Source organism: Sminthopsis crassicaudata, chromosome 5, assembly GCF_048593235.1.
Source record: "Sminthopsis crassicaudata isolate SCR6 chromosome 5, ASM4859323v1, whole genome shotgun sequence".
Taxonomy (NCBI): Eukaryota; Metazoa; Chordata; class Mammalia; order Dasyuromorphia; family Dasyuridae; genus Sminthopsis; species Sminthopsis crassicaudata.
In genome coordinates this window covers 163,738,740-163,762,613 of record NC_133621.1, presented here as the reverse complement: position 1 = coordinate 163,762,613, position 23,874 = coordinate 163,738,740, and the positions used below count along the sequence as shown (strand labels likewise).

The 23,874-nt window shown below is 33.0% G+C and overlaps 1 protein-coding gene across 4 annotated transcripts in view; it reads right to left on the bottom strand.

Moving 5' to 3' along the window:
* USP6NL (USP6 N-terminal like) overlaps window positions 1-23,874 on the bottom strand; it is a 183,436-nt gene that overhangs the window by 89,104 nt on the left and 70,458 nt on the right. The window lies entirely within an intron of this gene.

Sequence of the window (23,874 nt, the reverse complement as noted above, 5' to 3'; positions counted from 1 at the left end):
TTTTCTTCATTCACATTTTTTTAGTTATTTTTGTATATGTCCAATTTTGTTTTTAAATGTTATTTTGCTCTGTTGATTTTTTTCCATTTCACTAAATTTTTTTTAGTTATTTTCTTTTTCCAATTCACAAATCCTACTTTCCTGTGATTTTTTAACCTTTTCTAATTCACAAATTTTGTTTCCCTGCACCTCCTGTGAATTATTTATTTTTTCCAACTCAAATTTCAGGATGTTGTTATTCTCTATCATAGCTTCTCTTTTCTTTCCCCATTTTTCTTCAAACTCTCTTAACTTTTTAATAGTCTCTTCTAGGAGAGAGTTATGTGACGGAGGCAGGTATCATTCCCCTTTAGGGTGTTATCTGGAGACTCTCTGCTGTTAGCCTCCTTGGGGTTAGATACCCAGTCTTTCTCTGTATAGAAGGTGTCAATTGTTTTCTTCAGCTTCTTACTCATTATTAACACTTATGGGGAGTCTGCCCTTCGGGTAGGAAATTTACCAGCTTCCTCCCAGACCAGGATAGGTTGCTGCTATCCTGTGTCTGGACTAAGAGAGAGCTCTGTGATAGAGTTCCCCTCCCCCCCCAAGTGACTTAGAGATGGTAAGCCTGACTACATTGCAAAACCTCGCTGTGTGGCCTAGCGACTGCCCTGAGACTAGAGGCTAAACAGTAAAAGTGTCACAAACCCCAGCCAAAGCCTCCTGTGGGGCCTTGGATATTAGCAGCTGCCGTGAAAAGCCCCTGTGCTCAAACCAGAAGTGTCTGCCTGGAAAGCACAGTACCTGCTTCGAAGGTTCCCCTGTTATGGGAGTTCCGCTGCTGCTGGAATTTTGCTACTGGGAGAATTCCACTGCCTCAGGCTGAGCCCTGCACTATGTGGATTAGAGGCTGACCTGAGCTGTGTCCCCCTCTGTTCAGGTTCTTAACTGCCCCCAAAGAAAAGCCCCGGACAGCAGCAGGTAGCTGCTCAGCCAAGCTGAGATCTGTTGGGTCACTTCCGGTTTGGGGTGATTATATTATCTGGCTATTGCTTTAATGTGGCTTTGATTTCTCCTCTGATCTGCTATTTTTAAAAGCAGAGTAGAGCTATCAGCCTGTGCCAGATTCTTCTATCTCAGTGGCTTCTCTGATCCCAGAGTTCTCCCCAGCTCATTTGGCACAGTGTGCTAGCCCCAATCCAACACTGTCTGTGCTGATCTTTTTTTTTTTTTTTCCTCCCCTCAGAACCAACCTTTTCTGTCAAAATTCCAGATTCTCTTCAGCTGGTAAGTTGTACTTCTAATCCTTGTGGTTTTTATCAGTCCAGCGTTATTTTTGAGGCTGATTTAACTAGTTTGTATTGAGGGAAGAAGGGAGCTTACAAATTTGCGTGTATCTTCTCCGCCATCTTGGCTCCACCCCCCCCTCTCCCCCCCAGGAAAATATGTTTAGAAGAATTTTACATGTTTAATCTACATCAATCATTTGCTGTCTAAGGGAGGGAGAAGGGAGAGAAAAAGTTGGAACACAAGGTTTTGCAAACAAATGCTGAAAACTACCTTTGTATGTATGTAGAAAAATAAAATACTATTAAAGGGAGAGGAAAAGAACAGACTTGAGATGATATATGTAAAATACTTGATATCTGCAAAATAAACAAACAAACAAAAAAAAAAACCTTAAATTGCTAATAAATAAATGAGCAAGCAAGCAAGCCTATGTCCTAATTGTCTTAGTATCAAGATTCATAAAGGAAACAAGTGAGTTATAAGAAGACGGCAGAAGACTTCCATAACCATCTTGAAGTGTTGGATTTGTCTAACAGCAAGATAACCAAAGGGGAAATAAGGAACTAAACAAATGCCTGAAGAAAGTATAGTTAAAACTTATGATGTCTTCTAAATGGGACAACAAAAATATATAAACATTTCTAAGCACTACATGGAACTTTTATGAAGACTGACCATGTACTAGGGCACAGAGATGTGTAAATAAATGTATAAAAGCAGAAAGAGTAAATACATTCTTTACATACAATAAAAAAAAATTAGTCATTGGTTCAGGGTTGACAAAAAAAAAAAACACTTAACAATGAATTATTATTTATAATTACGTAAAAAGTGATAATAATAAAATAAAATGACAAAATTTCTGGGATTCAGCAAAAGCAATTTCAGGAAACATCATCTCCTTATAAATATACATTAATCAAATAGAAGAAAAGATTAGTGAACAAAATATACATTAAAAATTAGAAAGCCAATATATAAAGTAAATACAAAGAAGAGATATTAAAAATTAGAGGGACTATGTATAAATTGTTACAAAAAATACAGAAATGATAAAGCTGAAAACCATTTCCCTGAAAAGATTAAAAAGATAAAACCAAAAAATAAAAATATCAAATAAACAAGGTGAAATTACAGTAAAATCAGAAAAAATGCAGAGTAACAAGATATTAAATATAATAATATATTAACACAGTTCTGCTTATAAAGGAACAACCAAAGAAAAAAAAATTCCCAGTTCTAATTTTTGTCAAGCTTTTAAGAAAACAGATTGTATCCATACCAAATAAAATATACTCAAAAACTAACAAAACACACTACTAGAATCTTTTTAGGATACACAAAAAAAATAAAAATAAAAAAAAATAGGGAAACATAAAACGTGGAAAGGAAACTATTGTTTAATATCATTAACAATGACTCAATTTTTAAAAAATATCCTAACAAACTAACAATAATTTAACTAGGAAATTATTCATTATGATCAAGCAGAAACTATAATAGTGATGCAAGGAAATTTCATCGCTAGGAAACATTCAAATCCATGGGATCATCTTAATAGATAGAGAAAAAATCTTTGACAATATACAACACTCTTTATGCTAAAAATGCAGGCAAAGAAAAATCTTTTTCTAATATCATCAAAAGGATGGATCTAAAAACAAAACCAAGTATCATTTGCAGTGAGTAATATACTAGAACCTTTCCCTTCACAAGAATATTTAAGAGCAAGAAAAAAGCACATACTACTATATATACAGTGAAATATTAATATCCAAGCATTTGGAACACTCATTGTAAATATAATCTCTTAGAAATAAATACTAATAAGTTTATTTTTAATTTACAGAGTACTTTTTCATGCCAATTACTTCAAAATCAAATACACAAGTATTCAAATATAAAATAGCAATTGTATAGCAAGAGAAAAATAATTTTAAGAATTTGTCATTCAAATCTCACATTTGTTCTTTACTCATAGGAAATTTAGAACTCTTTTGTTTCTGTGCACAGATATGACCAATGGCCAATTTCAACAGTAACTGGGGGTCAGTAACTTGGCCTATAAATCAGCATAGACCATTATATCTGGAGGCTGAAATAAAAACCCAAATTAAAAGTACAAAAATATTTCTCAATTCTCAGCTGTAGCAGTTTTAAGGGAAATATTTGGGAATAACACTTTCGGAACTAATTAACCAGGTTTCTTTTTTATTCAATTTGAATAATCATGTACCTATAGATTTTTTTTTAAAATAGCAACAAAGTATATTTCAAGATAGCCATAATGGAAGAATGAAAAGGCTAGTTAAAAATCTGGGTTCTCAATCTTCAAGGCATTAACTTTATACATAACTGTATACATACACATTAGATAAATCACCCAATGTCTTAGGGCTTCAGCACTTTCAACTTTAATAGAGGAGTTAAATAAGATGACCTACACAAAATACAATTCCATCCCAAAGCTGTAGAACCACCACATTAAATCACTGTGATAAATTCAATCTTTTATGCTATATAAAGATACATGTAAAGAAATATCACAAATAACTTAGCACAGTATTTAAGATTAAAAGCAACTTTGGTATTTATTGTGATATTAGCAAATCACCATCAGCTCCATACTTACAATCTTAAGGAACTGAGTTGATTTTCTTTTTTGATATACTCCCCTAAGAGTATAATTTGAAAGTTATTTTACAATTTGATAGTGTGATTTAAAGCTGAAACTTACAAGACTTTTCTTCAGCAGTACCTCTATACTTATGTTTTCATAAAAACGTAAGTAGTCTGTGAGAATATATTTGATTCCAGTTTAAAACAAACTTTTTTCTACTAATTTTATTCTTTCAAAAAGACCTGAGAACATGATTTTTCAAAATCATAAAACTGATAAAACACTTCAAAAAGGCAAAGAAGAAATATTTCAATTATAATGTGGGGCTGGTAATTTATGTTTTTTGCTTTTAAAAATGTCTTAAAAAGTGATCTTTGCCATCTTTAGATCTTCAGCAAATTCAATATCAATAAAGAAAAATACTGACATTTATTTCTTAAGGCCTTTATTCTTCAAAAGAGAAGCACTTTATTTTATTAAAATACTTCAATTGGTACTATAATTACCAATGACTGATTTGTCTGTAGGAATGTTAGCTTTATAAAACAGCAATGCAATCTTTCCTGATCAACATAAACTTCGAAACAAAAAATTCTAGTGGCGATTTGCATTCATATCTGCACTGAAGATCACGTCAATGATTCAGTCCTTAACCCATAGTCTCAATGTGTCCTAAAGATGTAACCTACCCGATTCTGAGGTCTGGCAGTAGAGGCGGTAGAGGGGCAGCCCAGCGAAGGCAGCCCCAACCATGGTCAAAGTACCGGCCCCAACCACAGTCAGAGTTCCGGCCCCAACCACGCCCACAGTACCGGCCCCAATGGCGCTAACAGTGCTGCCCGCAGGCATAATACAATTTCCCTCCTCCACAACTTTCGGTAGTTCAGCTGATAAGTTTGTGCTTTCAACCTCCCCAGGTGGTTGCTATTAAGGAGCAGCCCTTACCCTCACCAGATGCCAGGACGCAGCTAGGGCCGCCCCACCACCAAAGGCCCCATGATGCCCCAAGCTGGCTGCTCAAATGCCATGGCAACCAACACACGGCTTAACTTTTCCCAATATAGACCAGAGGTTAACAAATTTACTCATTCTATTATTTCATATAGTTTTGGAAATACTGGTGACAGCAGTTAGACAAGAGAAAGAAATTAACGCATAAAGAGAGATGAAGAGATAAAATTATCGTTATTTCTGAGGAAAACCCCCAAAAGACGTCTGACTGAAAAGCAACTCTACAACATTTGCTGATTGTATGATTACAGGAAAATTCTAGGAATCAGCAAAAATACTAACTGAAACAATACCTTCAACAAAGTTGAAGGCTATACAATAAACCCTCAAAAAAAAAAAAAAAGTCAACATTTACATATAAAACAAAACCCAAGAGGCAACAAACGACAAGGAGAGAAGAGCATATCCAAAATTCAAATTATATCATAAAGCAGCAGTCAACAAAACCATCTGGTTTTGGTTTAAAAATTAAGAGATTAGACAATGAAGAATCACAACAGAACTCAATAATCCAGTGTTTGATAAAGGAGAAACCACAAATTATCTAGCAAAAACCTCTTAATTTCATTAAAAAAAAAAAAAACTGCTTGAAAAATCAAAAGCGGTCTAGAAGAAGCTTACACCATACTAAAAGATTTCCACATTAAAAGTCATACTATATGAAAATTAGAAGAGAAATCAATCATATATCTTTCATAGACATAAGTTGTTGATAGATTCTTAAGAGAGAGAGGCAATTACAAAAGATAAATAGATAACTATTTCTTGAAGTTAAAAAGCTTACTCAAAACTAATGTGCTTAGGGTATGGAGGAGTGTGGTTAAATGGGAAAAAAATGTTTTTCTCAAAGACCCTCTAACAACAAATTTTCCCATGTTTGCCAACATACAGCTGTTTTAATTTGCCTTTCTCTGGCTATTACTGATTTTGAATTAAAATAATTATTGATCATTTTTCTTGGTTCCAAAAAGACCTTAAGCTAGAATATTAGAACATGATGAAATTTAATATGGAGAAATATAAAATCTTTTTTTTTTTTTAATCTAAGTACAAAATGAGGATGAGAAGTATCTACACAGTTTGAGGGGAAAGGCCTTTGGTTTTAATGAACTACATGTACAATAAAGTCAATAATGTAGTATGTAAGCAAAACCAAAATAAAGCAATATCTATTTCTAATATGATATTGGAATAGCACTGAGAGGGAGTAGGAATATACTTGTTCTGCTGTACTCTTGTTAGATTACCTAGAATACTGTTTTTACTTCTAAATGCCACTTAAAGATATTAATAAGTTGAACTGAATTCTTAAGACTTTGCTAAAGGATCTTAAAATCATGCCATATGAGAATCAGCTGAAAAAATAAACTGAAAATGCTAAACTGAAAGAAGCAAAGATTAGGCATATTAGTTGGAGAAGACATAAAAATTCTCTTGTAATAACTGAAGTAATCCTATATGGAAGAAGCAATGGGTAAAAGTTCAAAAAGACAGATTTAAGTTTAATGTTAAGAAAATTCAGGCTTTTAAATTTAAGTGGCTGTTTTGGGAAATAATGATTTAATATTCACTTGAGCTTTTTAAATGAATACTTAATGACTACTTATGATAAAATTTTATAATAGATAATCATAGATTTAGAGGTGGAAAAAACTTTAGAGATCATTGACTTCAGAATCCTCAATTATAGATGAGGAAGCTAAAGTATAAAAGTAAAGTGAGGTAGGACTGAAACGCACATTTTGGATTTAAGTGGTGTGTTCCATCTAATGTACCATACGGCCTTTCAGTTATATCATAAAGGGGATTTTAAGAATAGGTTGAGTTATATGACCTTGAAATTCCCTTCTAACATTGATATTTTATGAACTGAAGAATTGTCATGTAGAGAAGATATTACATTGGATATATATCTGATCTCAGAAGAATGAAGCAAGGGAAATAGTTAAAAGTTGTTTTTTTAAAAAGTGATTTTTAGCTGAAATGTAAAGAAGTCCTTTTTTAAGCAATAAAAGCCATGTTCATTAAAAATACAGAATTATATGATTAATGTGCAACAAGAAAATGGTATTTACACACATATATTGTATCTAGGTTATATTGTAACACATGTAAAATGTATGGGATTACCTGCCATGGGGGGGGAGGGAGTGGAGGGAGGGAGGGGATAATTTGGAAAAATGAATAAAAAAAAAAAAAACCAAAAAAAACAGGATTATAGATGTATAACTCAAAGAGACTTCATTATTTCTTTCAATATTTGGGGATAAAAAATATTTATCTTATCTCCTTGCTTATCTTAGATATAATTCCCTATTGGTTATTTTCCAGTGCAAAATTATCACTTTACTTTTAACACAATAAAGAGAAGCAAAATTAGAATTAAGTATTTCTATCTTCTCTTCAATGTCCATTATCTTCCTCCAATCTACCCTAATTGGTTCTTTGATACTCTTTCCCCCAAAATAACTTTAAAAAAAAATCCTTTTTTCTTGTCCTTTGCATTCCTTTCTAGAAGTAATATATTCTGATACTTAATACTCTGAACCTTGTAATTATAAGACCATGTCATACTTTTCTTTCATCTTTTTGTTTCCACCTTGTATATGTCTTGAAAATCTAAATTGACTAATAAATTCCTTGAACATCAGTCTACAAACATCTTTTTTTCCCTTCTCTATTAAATATTTTAGGATATATGAGTACTTTTCTCTAAAGTTCCATCAATTTTATTCCATTCCTCCTTAATGACCAGAATCATATTGAGAATAGTAGTTCTAATTTTCTACAGTTTTTGAAGGAATATCATTAAAACAAACCAAGAATTTCTTAGCTAAGCCATGTTGTTTAGAAAGATCACCAATATAGCTGAATGTTGTTCTCTAGATCCATAGAAGATTTAAAAAAAAAAAATCCAATTCCTCCTTATCAGTCTTAATCTTTCTTGAATTTCCTATTACTTTTTAAACTGTTTACTCAGATTTCCATCCTCCTATCTACTTCTTTTTTTTTTTTTTAACTACTTATTCACTTCTCTGTCTATATATACTCCTCTCTCCACAGCCCCGGCTTTTCCTTTTTCCTTTCATCTCTTAAAATTAAATGTTCCAAAGGGTCTCTATTTTTTTTTCCCTCTCCAATTTCTTTGTTGGAATCTTCATCTATTCCTATTATTTCAATCATTCCCTTTAGAAGATACCTCTCAAATAAGTGTACATAACTGTGACAGCTCTTCTGGCAACGAGACAAATTTAAAATATATAGAATCAAACTCATATGAGCTAGAGTCAGAAGAACTAAATTTGAAATCAGTCTCTGTAATTTACAATCTGTATGATTTTGGACAAGAACTTTTATACCCCCTGGGTCTCAGTTTCCTCATTTGCATGAAGAGGTTGAATTAGTTTATTTCTAAAGTCACTTATTCTCTCAAAACACTTGCCATACATATTTAAATTCCTCAGCCTGTCTTTCTCTCCTCTCTCCCTTTGTATTTTCACTTCTATCACCATGGTTCAGAAATGCATTATTTCTCATTTTTATAATTAGAATAGCTTTCTAATCAGATTCCCTACTTCCATATTTGGAGTTTTGGAAGGGATGAAAAGATTTGGAAGAGCCACTGTGGAGAATGGAATGAGGAGCTAAGAAAGAAGGTATATCAAAGGATGTGAACAAACAATTCTCAGACAAAGAAATTGAAACTATTTCTAGCCATATGAAAAGATGCTCCAAGCCTTAATTAATCAGAGAAATGCAAATTAAGACAACTCTGAGATACCACTACACACCTGTCATATTGGCTAGAATGACAGAGAAAGATAATGTGGAATGTTGGAGGGATGTGGGAAAACAGAGACACTGATACATTGTTGATGGAATTGTGAATACATCCAGCCATTCTGGAGAGCAATTTGGAACTATGCTCAAAGAGTTATGAAACTGTGCATACCCTTTGATCCATCACTATTACTACTAGGCTTATATCCCAAAGAGATTTTAAAGAAAGGAAAGGGACCTGTATGTGCAAGAATGTTTGTAGCAGCCCTCTTTGTAGTGGCCAGAAGCTGGAAACTGAGTGGATGCCCATCAATTGGAAAATGGCTGAATAAATTGTGGTATATGAATGTTATGGAATATTATTGTTCTATAAGAAATGAACAGCAGGATGACTTCAAAAGGGCCTGGAGAGGCTTACGGGAACTGATGCTGAATGAAATGAGCAGGACTAGGAGATCATTATATACTTCAATAACAATACTATACTATGATCAATTCTGATTGAAGTGGCCACTAATAGAGCAGTAAAGAACTGAACCAACTACTCCCAGAGAAAGAACTGTAGGAGATGACTATGAACCACTACATAGAATTCCCAATCCCTCTATTTTTGTGTGCCTGCATTTTTTATTTCCTTCACAGGCTAATTGTACACTATTTCAAAGGCCGAGTCTTTTTGTACAGCAAAATACATGTATTTTGGTCATGTATACATATATTGTACTTAATTTATACTTTAACATATTTAACATGTATTGATCAACCTGCCATCTGGGGGAAGGGGTGAAGGGGAGGAAGGAGGGGAAAAGTTGGAATAAAAGGTTTTGCATTTGTCAATGCTGAAAAAATTACCCATGCATATATCTTATAAATAAAAAGCTATAATAAAAAAAGAAAGAAAAAAGGTTAGAATTGCTAGACAGTAGTGAGGGTCTAGTTGAAGCCATGTAACATAAATTTGTAGTGGATCTTGTCAGAATGATTTTGTGATTTTCTCTACCTTCAGTCATCAGTATGATGCAATAGTGGAGACAGAGAATGATGGAAGTGATCTAAGGGTAAGGTTCAGAAGGACTCAATTGGAGAAATGATGAGTAAGGTTTCAAGAGAAAAGGACAATGTGAAGTTGAATGAATTCACCAAAGAGCTAAAAATTGGAAAAAGAAATGGCTTGGGAGAGTACTGAGGAGCTAAGAGAATAGAGATCATGGTGGGGATATAATATAGGGTTATATGGAGAGAAAAAGAAAGAAGTGGAAAGAAGTGTTAGATTAGGAGATTTCAGAACTCTCATATGTGGTACATTTATGGGAGTAATGGCAAGGACAAGGATATGATCATTCCTGTATATAGCTGAGGTGGAGTTAAAGAAATAGGTTACAGAAAGTGTGTGGCTATGGAAAAGCAAGAGCTATACCGTTTCTATCTTTGTATGCACAGCATCTTGTACATTCCTTAACAGAAATATATTTTGAATTTTTGAAGGAACAATGATGTTTGGATCACAAAGAGAAGCAACTTTGTTTCAACTTTAGCTATTAGAAGTCTCTTAATTTGAGGTCTGATTCTCAATTGGCATCAAAATAACTTAATGAAACTCTATTTACAAATTAATGCTGTTTGCCTGGTACCTACACAGGTATATCTTTAACCAATAATAACAACAACAATTATTATTAATTATCCATTCAGTACATTGCTGCCCTACCACCTTGTGCCTTCCATCTCCTTCCTGTTGAGTACAACCTGTCCCCCCTGAGGAAAGGCTGTGAGGGAGCAAGTTTGCGTCCTCCATCTACTCCAGAAGACGTCTCCCTGAATAGGGAGTCCACCACCATCCCTGCTGCTGCTTTGTAGCCAGTCTTCCTCAGGTAAGAAAACCTCAGACCTTGCATTAGTATCAAATGTCTTCCATTTCTTGTTGTATAGAACATGTCGCCCTGACAAGGGACAAGATAAGGCATCTTCCATTTGCCCCAAAGCAACCACTTCTATCTGTTCCAGCAGAAGACAACTTTCACATTCTGCTACCAGCTCAGTCTGAAGTGGCAAAAAAGGACAACATTCCCCTCGACTGAAGGTCTTCCATCTCCTACTACATTTGTCCTTTAAAGTAAGAGGAATCCAAACCTCATTCCAAACCCCACACCATCATCAACAAATTCATCAATTCCATTCCTTTCAATCCTCCTCCCTCAAAGTTCAAGCTAATTACACACAGTCATTCAACTGTGTCCTCTGGAATTCCTATTCCATAGGCAACAAACTTCCCTTCAGTATAAATCTTTTCCTCTTGTTCCATCTAGTAATCTATCTTGGCTAAAATGGATTATATGTTCCCAAAGGGGCTCTAGATTGATCTAAAGTGGTAATAGTAAAGAGGCTATCTAGTCTAACCTCATCTTACAGATGCTTAAACACTTCGAAAGACTTCAGTGTATTGCTACAATTTTTTCAAAATAAAAAGAATCCCATAAAAATGACATCATAAAAAATCTAATGAGAATTATATCCTAATGATGTAGAAAGTAAATAATAAAAACTTGAAAAACTGAATCCCTAAATTTCTGCTGCATAAGTGTTATGGAAATAGTACATATTTACTTGCAATTATTTTTAGATAATAAATCAATATGCTACTTTTAAAAATGAATTTTTAATACATAATTCATTCTTATGGCTAGTTTTTCATCAAAATCCTAAAACAACGTCAAATTCCCATAGTATTTGCTTATATTTAATAATGAGGAAATAAATTATTGCACAGATATTTGCTTATTTACACATTCTATTTAAAAAAGAGTTAGATCCAAAATAATCTACTGATAAGAAATAGCATCAGTTGCAGTTCTATGGCTATAAACAAGTCTAAACACTTATCAAGAAAAAGATAGTATGAGTAGATAAGACACCAGTAAGATAAGACACTTTTATTTGAAGCAATGATTAAAATATCACCAAAATGACTCCATAGAAACCCTGAAAAATTCTGAAACCACTCAAAGAATGCTATGACAAATTAAGATTATTTTGGAAACGTGCACGTTTGCTCTAAAAATAATATAATGTTTATAACTGTCAAGATATACTAATGATCTCCCAACATAATTCATAAGGAAATGTGTATTTTAAAAAGTTAATATACATATATAATCAGAAAAAATAAAACAATAAAGGGGGAAAAGATATAGTGAAGATATCAATGGCTGATTTCACCAAACATCTGAAACACTTATAAAGCACTTTGTAAGTATAGAAATAGAAAAAAAAAATGTTGTTTTACAAAATAAAAAATCAGCTCTGAGATAGTAAAAAGTGACAAAGAAACATTTCTTTCTTTGTAATCTTTTTCACCTTCATAAGGAACTCTGGCCAAAAATCTTTTTTTAATAATAAATAATACAGCATAAAACCATGAAAAGATTCAACTTAGCCTAACATTTGATTCAGTGAATGTTGAAAAACATTTTGAAATGCTAATACAGATACTGCTTTTTACACAGAAGACAATATTTCTATTAACTCAGTTTTAAAAACTACATAATAACTTGAGACGATAGTTTAAAAGAAATTTGAGAAAAATGAAACTGCCTATTGAATAAAATAATTTCCCACACCTTAGTACCTAAAAGGAATTGCATGTTAACATCATTACAAAACTAAAACAATATACAATGTGCATTCAATTTAATAGAACTTAAAATTTAAAATTCTATCCAACATTATACCACGCTCTGACAGCTTCATATGACTTTTTTCTTAACATGAAAAAAACAATAACAATTATATACTTGTGTATGTATAAATGTGTGTGTTTATAAAACTTACATACAAAATTACTTTACCTTTTGTCAAGTTTTCCTCCTGGAACTGAAATTTACCAGTAGCATTAGCCTTCATGTAGTAAATTTAATTATTCCTAATCTGTCATCATCATTAGGTCTAATGATAATTATTATTTTTAATAATTATTGAGCACCAAGAGTATACTAAATAAGACAACTGGTGCATCCTCAATAAGTTTGAGTAGAAAGAAGGCACCTTAACTTAAAGCTATCTCAAAAAGAAGGGGGAAGAAAGAAACAAGTCTTAGATAGAATATGTCTTTTCCTAAGTAAAAAAGCCCTCACTGTAGCTATACTGACTAGAGATATTCCAACAAAGATGATATTTGTTGAGAATAAAAAACATGACTTTCAGGCTATATGCAAATATGAAGCACACCAGCCTACACCCAGCATTCCAACTAATAACAAACAACGTTTTTAAACAACCAACTTCATAACATGCAATGGTCTTGGGCTTCCAGACTGGCTATATTTCCTTTTTTGAATAGGGTATGTCATAGGAATTTAAAAAAAAAAAAAATAAATATATATATATATATATATATATATATATATATATATATATATTATATCCTCAGGGTAGTGGTTAAAGTCTGACCTATTTTTATTTTTTTTAAGTAAGTTTTACAATATAAAAAACAAAAGTCTTTCACCAAGTAAGAGGGTGATGAAGGAAGGCATATTCAGAAATGGCAATGATGAAAAAACAATGGAAATTAATAATTTTTTAAAAAATTGGCTGAACTTCAATTATACATATATATGACTAGAGAGAAAGATTGTTTATAATCATATGTGATGTATATCATAAAAATTATGCTCCATGGTGCTGCACCCCTGCATCATCAAGAAAAAAAAGAAACCTTGTTTAGTTTGTAGAAGGTGGCATACTTAATACATTTTAAAAGATTTTCACTAAAAAGAAGTAATTTTCTTAAAGTTCTGGTATAGAGAAACTCAATCTACTTGAGTATTAGATGGGAAAAATCCCTGGTGGATGGAATTAAGTGATGACTATTAGAAAGGAATGAACAAAGTCCTTTTTTTTCTGGTGGTTTCTCCCATAGGAAGAAGGGAGAGAGAGGTTTAGGGAACAAAGTCACAAATAAGTGACAGTAGTAAGCTATAAGTACAAAGCTACATTGTTATTAGGAATGTGGAAAGTAAATGCTACTTGAGTAGTAACACATAGCAATGATCTTGATAAGGATCAAATGGAAGGAAGATGGGATCTTGCACTTGTCTCCTTTGGACAAGCTATTCTTTATGTGTTTCCCACTGTCTCAGGATTCAGCTACTCAGTTTTAATTGCATTCTCTCTCACTTTTTGATTATGTGCAATCTTAAGTGTTCTCTCTGTGTATCCCTCTCTCTTTTCCTCTCTCTCCCCAACCTTCTTCTCCCTTTGTTTCTGTCTGCCTCTTTCTGTGTGTGTGTGTGTGTGTGTGTGTGTGTGTGTGTGTGTGTGTGTGTGTCTATCTGTCTCTTGGGGTTTTATGTTATTAACCTAAATTACTTCGTACCATAAGTACAGGACAGTATATATTCAATGGTCACTGGATCAAGAGACCAAGAAGGCCAATTGAACTCCTCCAAAAATGATATGTGGATCACCAAGAAAACCATTACACAGAACAGCATTTGGACAAGAGACTTAAGTCTGATTCCAAAAAAAGACAACAACAAAAAAAAAAAAAGAAAGAAATTAGCCAGAGTAAACAGAAAGTCAAGGAGAATATCAGAAAACAGATCAGAAGCCACAAAAACTCTCCAGGAGAATTAAAGTACTGACCCCGGGAAAATATTGCAATTTTTTTTGTTGCAATAATATATGTTCCACATTGAAACTAAACTGTGTAAGTGTGTGCATGTGTATATTGGGGATTATTGATGGGCAGGAAAGAAAATAGGAGGAATGGTACTCAGAAGAACATCTCAGGAAGAGCTAACTCGTAAAGCTAGCACTTGCAAAGCAACAAGGATATATGTTATACTCAGCTTACTTGGACCAACAGGTTTAGGTTTATGTGTTCTTGCCTATAACTATACTATTCTAACAAAAGGATAAATATTTAATTATTGGGCAACAGCTACTTAGTACATAATTGATGGGGGTTGAGGTCCCTTTGAGATTCCTTTCTGATTTCCAAACCCCAACATGGCTGAAGAAGCTAGGATCTTTTGATTCACAAATCCTGGTAAAAAAGCACCCTTTTGAATTCCAATGATATCCAGGCTTTCCCCAGCCCCACTGGATATGAGCTAATTTGGGTTTTCCCAACCCCCACAGTTTAAACCCATTGAATTCTATTCAATGCTGACCCTGGCTAAAAACCCACCAGGAGCCTGGGACTCCACCCACCTTCAAGATCACCAAGAGCCCCCATTATAAAAGGGGCTACTTTGGAGTCCACGTTTTTTGCAGAAGTCCTAAGCATGGCATCCTTATGTCGGTCATGTCAAGGGTTTCTGCCCACCGGACCTATTCTGGTGCCCTATTATCACTACCCTCAACTTTACTAACTAAACTTTACTTCCAAATCCCTACAATAAACCTTTTTTATCAATCTAGGTTTTCGGGCCTGTAAATTCCTTTACAGGGGACTCTTACACCATCACTGGACTATCCTTGCGTCGATCCAAAAGGAATTCCCTTTCTCATCATAATGACATGTACTAAGGTTTCTAGAAAACCAAGTTCCTAGTGTATTATAATATTACTACTAAACAATTCTATAAATCTTTAACAAATGAACTAATTACCTTATCTGGTAAATGCCAGCCCCTCACTTCCATTCCCAACAATTAGGTATTACACTCCCTAAACTTCAGTATCTTTGTCCCTCCTACCCAAACTTTTGATTTAATATTTTCTACTAATGGCTCAAACATTGTCCCAATTACCAAATCTTCAAATTTCTTCCTTTCCACTTCCTCATCCTCCATATGCAATCAATTGCCAAGGCCCGTGGATTTTCCCCTTTGTAATGCCTTTCTTCTGTTCTCTTTTTTACTTCCATTGCCTGAACTGTAATTCAGATATTAATTAAACTTCTCACCTAAGATGTCTCTTTCCTTTCCAGTTCAATGTTTACATTTCTGCCAAGATAATCCTTTAAATGTATACATTTGAATCATGTCACCCCATTTCTGAAAACTTCAGTGATTCATGATTGCCTACTGAATTTTTAAAACAAACAAACAAAACATTTTCTTGGCATTCAAATATGACATAATAGCCAAAGGCCTAATAGGTTCATAGTATAAACATATGAGAAAAATATTGTAGAGATGGCAGAATATCCAATGTAAGGAATGTATGTTTCAATAAATCTATGATCCCATTAATGTGCTTTTGTTTCCACTGGTACAAATCACAATCTTACTCATGCACTTTCATTTTGTAATTTATTGTTCAAAATTTTCAACACATTCTCCACAGAAGAATCTCACACATTACAGGTCATCTTTATCATTTTTGAAATGTATAAAAGAAGTACTAAATTTATTGGCTAATCAATTTTCATTCATACTACATGATGAAAGAAATCTCCTTTTCTAATGGTACATTTCCTCAATGGTCACTCTTTTATCAATTCTTGAGCAGAGATATTTACTAGAAATATGCTATTGGCTTACTTAAGCATATCACGACTGTCTTCATTGTCCTCAAGGTCAACTATCAGAGATACAAAGTTCTAAGATATGAGGTTGAGGTATGATTCAAACTCAGGTTCTCTGACTTCCTGTTAAGTCAACAAACATGTATTAAATGGTTACTATATCCAATTGCTACACTAAAGGCAAAGGATACAAAGAAAGGCAAAAACAATCCTTGCCTACAAGCTCACACTTTAATGGACAGAAAAAATAAGCAAACAACTAGAACAAATAAGATAAATATAGGTATAAACTATCTAGGGAATGATGGAAAGGAAGAGAGAGGAAAAAGAGGGAAAGGGGGTGGGGATAGAGGGGAAAGGAATAGATAGAGATAATTCAGGAAGACAAGGTGATAATAAACCTTAAGGTAGACTAGAAAAGGCTTTTTGCATAAAGTGGCTTTAATTGAAACATAAGAAAGCCAAACTAGGAAACTTTGAACATTAAAGAACAAGTAAAAATCCCATGAAGCCAGAAAATGGAGTTTTTTATGGAGGAATAATAGGGCCAGTATAAGGATTGGCATACACTTGCAAGGTAATAGAAATAAAGAGTGTCACAAAAACCTATGCAGATGAGAGTATCAAGAAGGGGAATAAACATATATATAGTACCTAAAATGTACCTAGTGAGGCAGCATGCTAAGCATTTTACAAAAATTATAATTTAATCCTCACATCAAGCCTACAATTATTAACCCTATTTTAAGGTTGTGGAATATACAGATTAAATCATTTGCCACAGTCATATAGCTAATATGTAATTGAAGCCAAATTTGAACTTAGATCTTCCTGACTCATGATAAAGCTCTCTCTTTCTACCACCTAGCTACCTCATAATAGGGTGTTCATCAGTGTCAAAAGCTTTAGAAAGGCTGAAAAGAATGAGGAATAAGAAAATTCAGATCTAGAACTATTTCTTTGTAACCATGCAAAATGCTAAGCCTTCATATTTGCTGTCATTAAAAGTACTACACAATTTCGCAACTGAAGTCCAGCATATTCTTTTATTCCTAGTTAAGATGGGCAAAGTTCATTGATATATATCTAACTCTTCATGACCCCATTTGGGGTCTTTTGGCAAAGATATTAAACTGGTTTGCCATTTTCTTCTCCAGCTCATTTTACAGATGAGGAACTGAGGCAAACATGGTTAAATGACTTGCCCAGGGTTACACAGGTAGTAAGGATCTGAGGCCAGATGTGAACTCACAAAGATAAATTTTCCTGACTCTGCCTAGCACTCTATTTAGTGTGTCACCTAATTATTAACATATTCTGGATCTTGACCTAATCATTAAGATGCTATTTGTCAACTATATCTATAGGAAGTTCCTCTTTCTTTGGTCTCTGTGCTAGGTATCCTTCATTACAGTGGCAAAATTTATTTGTATGTATATCTTTCTATATGATATTAATAACTAGAAAATAACATATTTAAAGTGGTCCAAGTCAAAATGATTACATGACTTTTTTTAATCTGAAGCAATTAGGGTTAAATGACTTGCCCAAGATTCAAGCGTCTAAATCAAATTTGAACTCAGATCCTCCTGACTCCAAGGCCAGTGCTCTATCCAGCACACCACCTATCTGCCCTGCCATTTCTTACAGTGAAATTTAGCAGTAGGATTCACTTGATATTGGAGATTACCCCATAGGTGGGGCTTTAAAAGTTATAAGCAATGACAAAACAAAGGATATGGAGATTCAAGTGTAAGTGATAGCAAAAAAATTGGGTAACTACAGGGACAAGAATGCAAAGGGTTTATAAAACCAGAACGGAGGAAATAAATATGATAAGCAGGGAAACAGACTGGACATGATAGTGAAGACTACATTTAGGAAGACAGAGATAGGAAGACAAAGATGGAAAAGTAAAGCTATGATCAGTTAAGACAACTTCAGATGGAAGGTGAGTAGTTATAAGTGACAAAAGATAAAGAATACCATCTCTGTGCTTAGATGAAGTTGAGTGAAGGTATATACAAATCACAGAAAATTGAAGAGATTTGACCTAAGAAAGTGATTGCTTACGAGTTTCTGAGGAGGTATCAACACATATATAGTTCCCCAAAGTTGAGAGAATGCATTGGAGTGGAAAATAATTCCAAGCTAATCAATCAATTAATAAGCATTTATTAATGTCAGTGATGTACTAGAAATCAAGCAAAATGTTGCTGATACAAAAATAAGTGACCTTAAGAAAGTAATTTGACCTTTCTGAAGTTCAGTTTCTCCACCTGTAAAATGAGGATAACTGCTTTGCCTATATTATGGGATTGCTGTAACGATAAAAAAAAAAAAAAAAAATTCAGTCCTTAAAATACTTTTAAGTACTATACACATAACATTCTTTGGTGAATATTCACATCATAAAGAGCATAACTTTTCCACACCTTATACACAGTAAATATAGGCTATAGAATATAATTACTTCATACATCTTATTTAAGTGTAGATACAGATATAGAGAGAAATATATAATGGAATATTTAAAATACAGATGGAAGTGAATTTCTACTCTTTCAAGTAGTATTAGCATGATTTATTTCTGAATCAAGAATTCTGATGCAAAGACAATGTAAGAAAATAAAGATCATATGTTTTCTGTCAGAAGAGCCACTGAACATAGTTGAAATAATGGTGAAACAGTCAAGATATAACCTAAAAGAAATACTACTATATAAATAAGACTATCAATCATGGTCTAACTACTAATAAAACTTCCCTGCACAGTCAAAACAATCATTATTAACTCTTAAGAATTGATATTTGGTAAAAGTGTAAGTAATCAAATTTTTCAGTTAGGTATTCTTCTTCCCATCCTTAGCTACTATATTACAATTATTTTGTCACTGAGTTATGAGGGAAAAAAACATACACACCATTATGAGGCACTCACATTAAAAATACCAAGAATAACAATATCAAGAAAAATGTCACCAAACCCATAAGGATTATGAATCCTGATTGAAGCTATACTTAATCCCTACCTCTCTGAAGGTAGGAATATCTGAAATTAAGGAAGATCTCATAAGGAGATCTTGAAAGAACTATGAATAATATAGACCAGGTTGATTCAGTCAGGTGAAATTTTATAAACATTTCAATTCAAATTCAATTGAATTGACATTTATTGGCATACTATCTGCCCAGCCTCTATGTTAGGTACTAGAGATACAAAGAAAACAAAGCAATACAAAACAATTCACTCCCTTAATGCTCTTCATCTCAGCTTCTTAATGACAGAAATTAAAATGTTCTCTAACAGACAAAAATACATAGCAATCTGGCCACTTCTCAAAAATTCTCTAATTGACACTCTCTAGATTGAGCTAATTCTAAGACTGACTGAATTCTGCTATGTGCCAGTGGAGTTTCAGATTGAGATATAGATGTAAACACAGCACATTTCCCAATAACTATAGCTCTCAAATGACTAGGCAGAATTCATATCAATATTTAATATTCAAAACTATCTTTGCAATACTAATAATCAAGAATTATTAATCAGTCCTAAATCCCATCTGATACATTTATAAGAATATCCCAAATATCTTAAAGATCATTCCTCCACTCCAAATAAATTCTCATGGCTTTTGATCTTTACAGAAGATTTAGTAGAAATTGAAACTAAAACATTCTCAAAATAGGATCCAAGTTCAAGAACGAGTTTCTCAAATGAAGTGAATCTCAAATAAAGTAAATGTTTGGAATTATTCACTATTAGTTGCTCATCCTAGGCCTTCTCATAATTAAAAAAGTACAGAATTTGACAGATATAAAAACCATTAGCTATAACTGACAAATGTTATTTCTGCTAAATTAAACCAGGAAAGAGGATGTGATATATAACTGGTAGCTATGAAAAGATTTGAGGTAACAGCTTTACAGTAAGAGTTTGTTCAAAGAAAAGATCACTAGATAAATGAACTTTAAAAACAAAAAACTTAAATTACTGTTTGGGTAGATTATATTCCACCTATGTATGGAATTTATGAAAAAGATGCATACCACAATTTAATAAATTAAATATTTAGGATCAGAGAATCAGAGGGAACCAAATAATACAGTTGATGGAATACTAGTCTTGGAATGAGGAGGCAAGTTTGAATCTGGCCTCAAGACACATACAGTTCTCTCAGTGACCTTTATTTACAATTAAATGGTAATGATAACAAAGTAAGTTATTTGTAAACGCTAAAGTGCTTTATAAATCACTAGACTAGAATTGTGTTTTTGTTGTGTTTTATTCACTTTTCCAAAAGACTTAAGGAAGTAAACTCTAGGTCAAGAAGATTGAAGTTTTAACCCAATAAATCAGTTCTTTCTTCAAACCTTGCCTTTCACTAAGTTGTTGATAGAGGGGAAGAGGAATGAGAATAAAGGAACAATTATGGCCCCATTTGGTGATTCCAGAGTGTTATTGTATAACCCTTTCAACTTGTGAATGAACTAGAGATCTATTTCTTGTACTATTCATTTGGATTTGGAGTGGGGGAATAAGTGGAAAAATTTTTTCAGATTGGCTAGAGGATTAATGTAACAAGAAATGAACAAAGTCACGATATTCTCATATCTGAAACAGGTGCTCTCAAATGAAGACATGAAAATGTCTGTAAAGGGCTGAAAGTCTTGAGTCAATGCCCTGAGGTAGGACAATCGAGCACTTGAGGCTAATTACCAATTGGACAATACGCTATAAGAATATGCTTGGAAAATGGCCCTTCACACTATCCTGTGCTGGCCCAATCGTTTGGTATATACAGAGAATTGTGGGAGGGACTATAGTCCAGAGCACAATGCATGAGACTGGACATAGTAAACTTTTATTTGTAACAATAATATTTAAATAGCAGTTACTATGTGATAGATACCATATTAATAAGTATCTTACAATTATATCATTTGGATCTACAACTACTCTAAAGGATTTAAGGTGAAAAATGCAATCTATCTACAGAGAAAGAACTAATTAAGTCTGAATGCAGGTTAAAGCATACTCTAAAAAAAGTTATTTTTCTTGAGACTTTGGGGGGGGGGATTTGAGGAGAGATCTATTTTTTTCTTTCACAATATGACTTTTATGGAAATGTTTTGCATAATTTCACATGTGCTTTCTTAATAGGGGTGTGGGGGTAGGGAGGAAGGAAGATATTCTGGAACTCTAAAAATTTAAAGCAAATATCAAAAAATTGTTTTAAATGTAACAAAAGAAAAATAAAAATATTAAAAATATATTTTTTAAAAAAACAATTACTACATTTGATCTTCAAAATAAACTCTGATAGGGAGGTGCTATTATTACCCTTTTTTAAAACCAAGGAAACTGAAGTTGAAGTTAATGACTTCTCAAAGTTTACAGTTTATATATGTCATATCTGAACTCAGATCTAATACTTTCTCCACTGCATCACTAAGTTACCTCTATGAGAAGGTCACATTCCCAAGATATATTTAGGGGTACCACATTTGTTGGCAAAAGATTATCTCCAAGAGAAGTAGAAATTCCCACAGACAGGAAGGATACTATCAATCATGGCCAAATATCTTCCTCCTAGTAGGTAGAAAACTGTCTTGAACACAGATAGGAAATCCAAGGAATTAAGTTCCACATGATGTAAGGGAGAATGTGGCCATTTATTGTCTAACTATGTATATACAGTCATTAACTACAAAATGACTGGCTGAGAAATTAAATTACTGTAAAATGGAATTGAGAGCTGAATGAGACCTTGGATCTTTCTTAAAAACTTTAGAATTGATTGTATGACAAGGCACAGAACCACCCAGCTTGATGTGCCCTTATCAAAGAAAGCATTATGCTCTCTGAGCAAAGTAGAATTGAACTGAATTAGTTCAAAAGACATGAAAGATACACAAATTTAGAGAATCTACCCCAAATGGACTATTTATGCCTGACTTGTGGTAGAGCCTTTAATTTTATAGGCCCACTGGAGTAAAATTACTTGTTCAACTATATATAGCAAATATTTATCAAACATGATGATGTTCATTATATGAAGTGCTAAGTCTCCTACTTATAATTAAGTTTTCCATTAATCATTTTTAAGTGTGTCTATATTGGTAGATTATAAAACTTGTTGGGTACAACAAAATTATTTCACCATCAGAAAACTATCAAAGGTACTCTTTCTATAGAAGAAATTCATATGCTATTTCCCTTACTATCTCAGGACAGTAAACTAATCACACAAAATAATATTATTTACTTAAGTAATCTTATTAGAATTGAATCTGTCTTGAATTGTTTTCATCTCTCAGAATGAGATAATATTCTCGACTCATGAAGAATTTTTTTAACTAGTTTTAATCAATGAGTTGACCACTGTCCTAGTTCCATAATGGAGTAGAATCTGTGAGGTTCTGAATTTATTGAAGAATGAAAAAAAAAAAATTGCCCCTTCCCCTCTTTTTTTTTAGCTGTACAATTTGCTCAAATCAGATTTTAACGACACTGCTATAAATTTTAAGATGATTAGAAAAAGCTAAATTATGATATACTGTGCTTTACTCATTTATATAATAAACTCAAATATAAATGCATACTATTTTAAGACAACTATTTTAGGAGAACATATATGTGTGTGTGTGTGTGTATATATATATACATATATATATATATGTGTGTGTGTATATATATATATATATATATATATATATATATATGTATTTAGATTCAAATAAAAATTTCTTTAGGTGTGCTTTATCATACATTCATATCTAACACTTAGCAATCATTCTCAATTTAATTTAACTTTTTCTTCCAGGGTACTAAAAGAACTTCGTTTTGTGACTCCTTGTTTTCATCTGGAGATCAGGAACTCAAAACTGTTTGGGAAATGCATTGGAATGCAAAAAAGGAATTAAATTTAATTGCTGAAACCCTGATAAGAATCATACTAACAACTATAAGTTATTTGAAAAATGTGTTTTTTCCCTTATTTTTAATATAAATGCTCCAAAGCATTTATTACTGAATTATGTCTGGAATGTGTATAGACAAACATGGAAATACTGCCTTTCCTAAAACCACATTTTCAGTGGATTATAAAAGCTCAAATTAAGCTTTTTGAATTTAACTGTTTAAGACTGAAATACAATTTCATTTAATTGTGAGTTTTCTTTTTTAATTTAGCCAATTTTTTCTATTATTTTATCTGCTTCAACTTAGGGTTCTAGTCCTATCTCTGCTACTTATTAGCCAGGCAACTGGGAGAATAATTAAACCATGAAAGTTGTTTAACATTTTCCTTTTAAGAAAAAACAAGTAATACAGGAGGTAAAAGAGAATAATTCACATTAATAATGTGTTTACAAACAAACAACCCAGGAGGTGAAGGGTGCAGACATTATTAATCACCACTTTACAAATAAGAAAGCTGAAGCTTACAATTAAAGATTAGGTAACCACAGCCCAAACAAGATCTCCTCAGCCTAAAAGCTAGAGTTCCTTTCACTTCATCTCTGAACTGTGAACATAAAATCAGGACAATCCAAGGAGCAGACAAGTACATCTGTTATTGGTTGGTTGTTGTCCTTCATTCTCAAAGAGGACCAAAGTGACATCACTATTTTAGAGTCAAGTTAGTGTGCCTAAGTATGGCTGATCAGATCAATACAAGTAGTAGAATGCTCTACCACAAGTGAGGCACAAATAGTC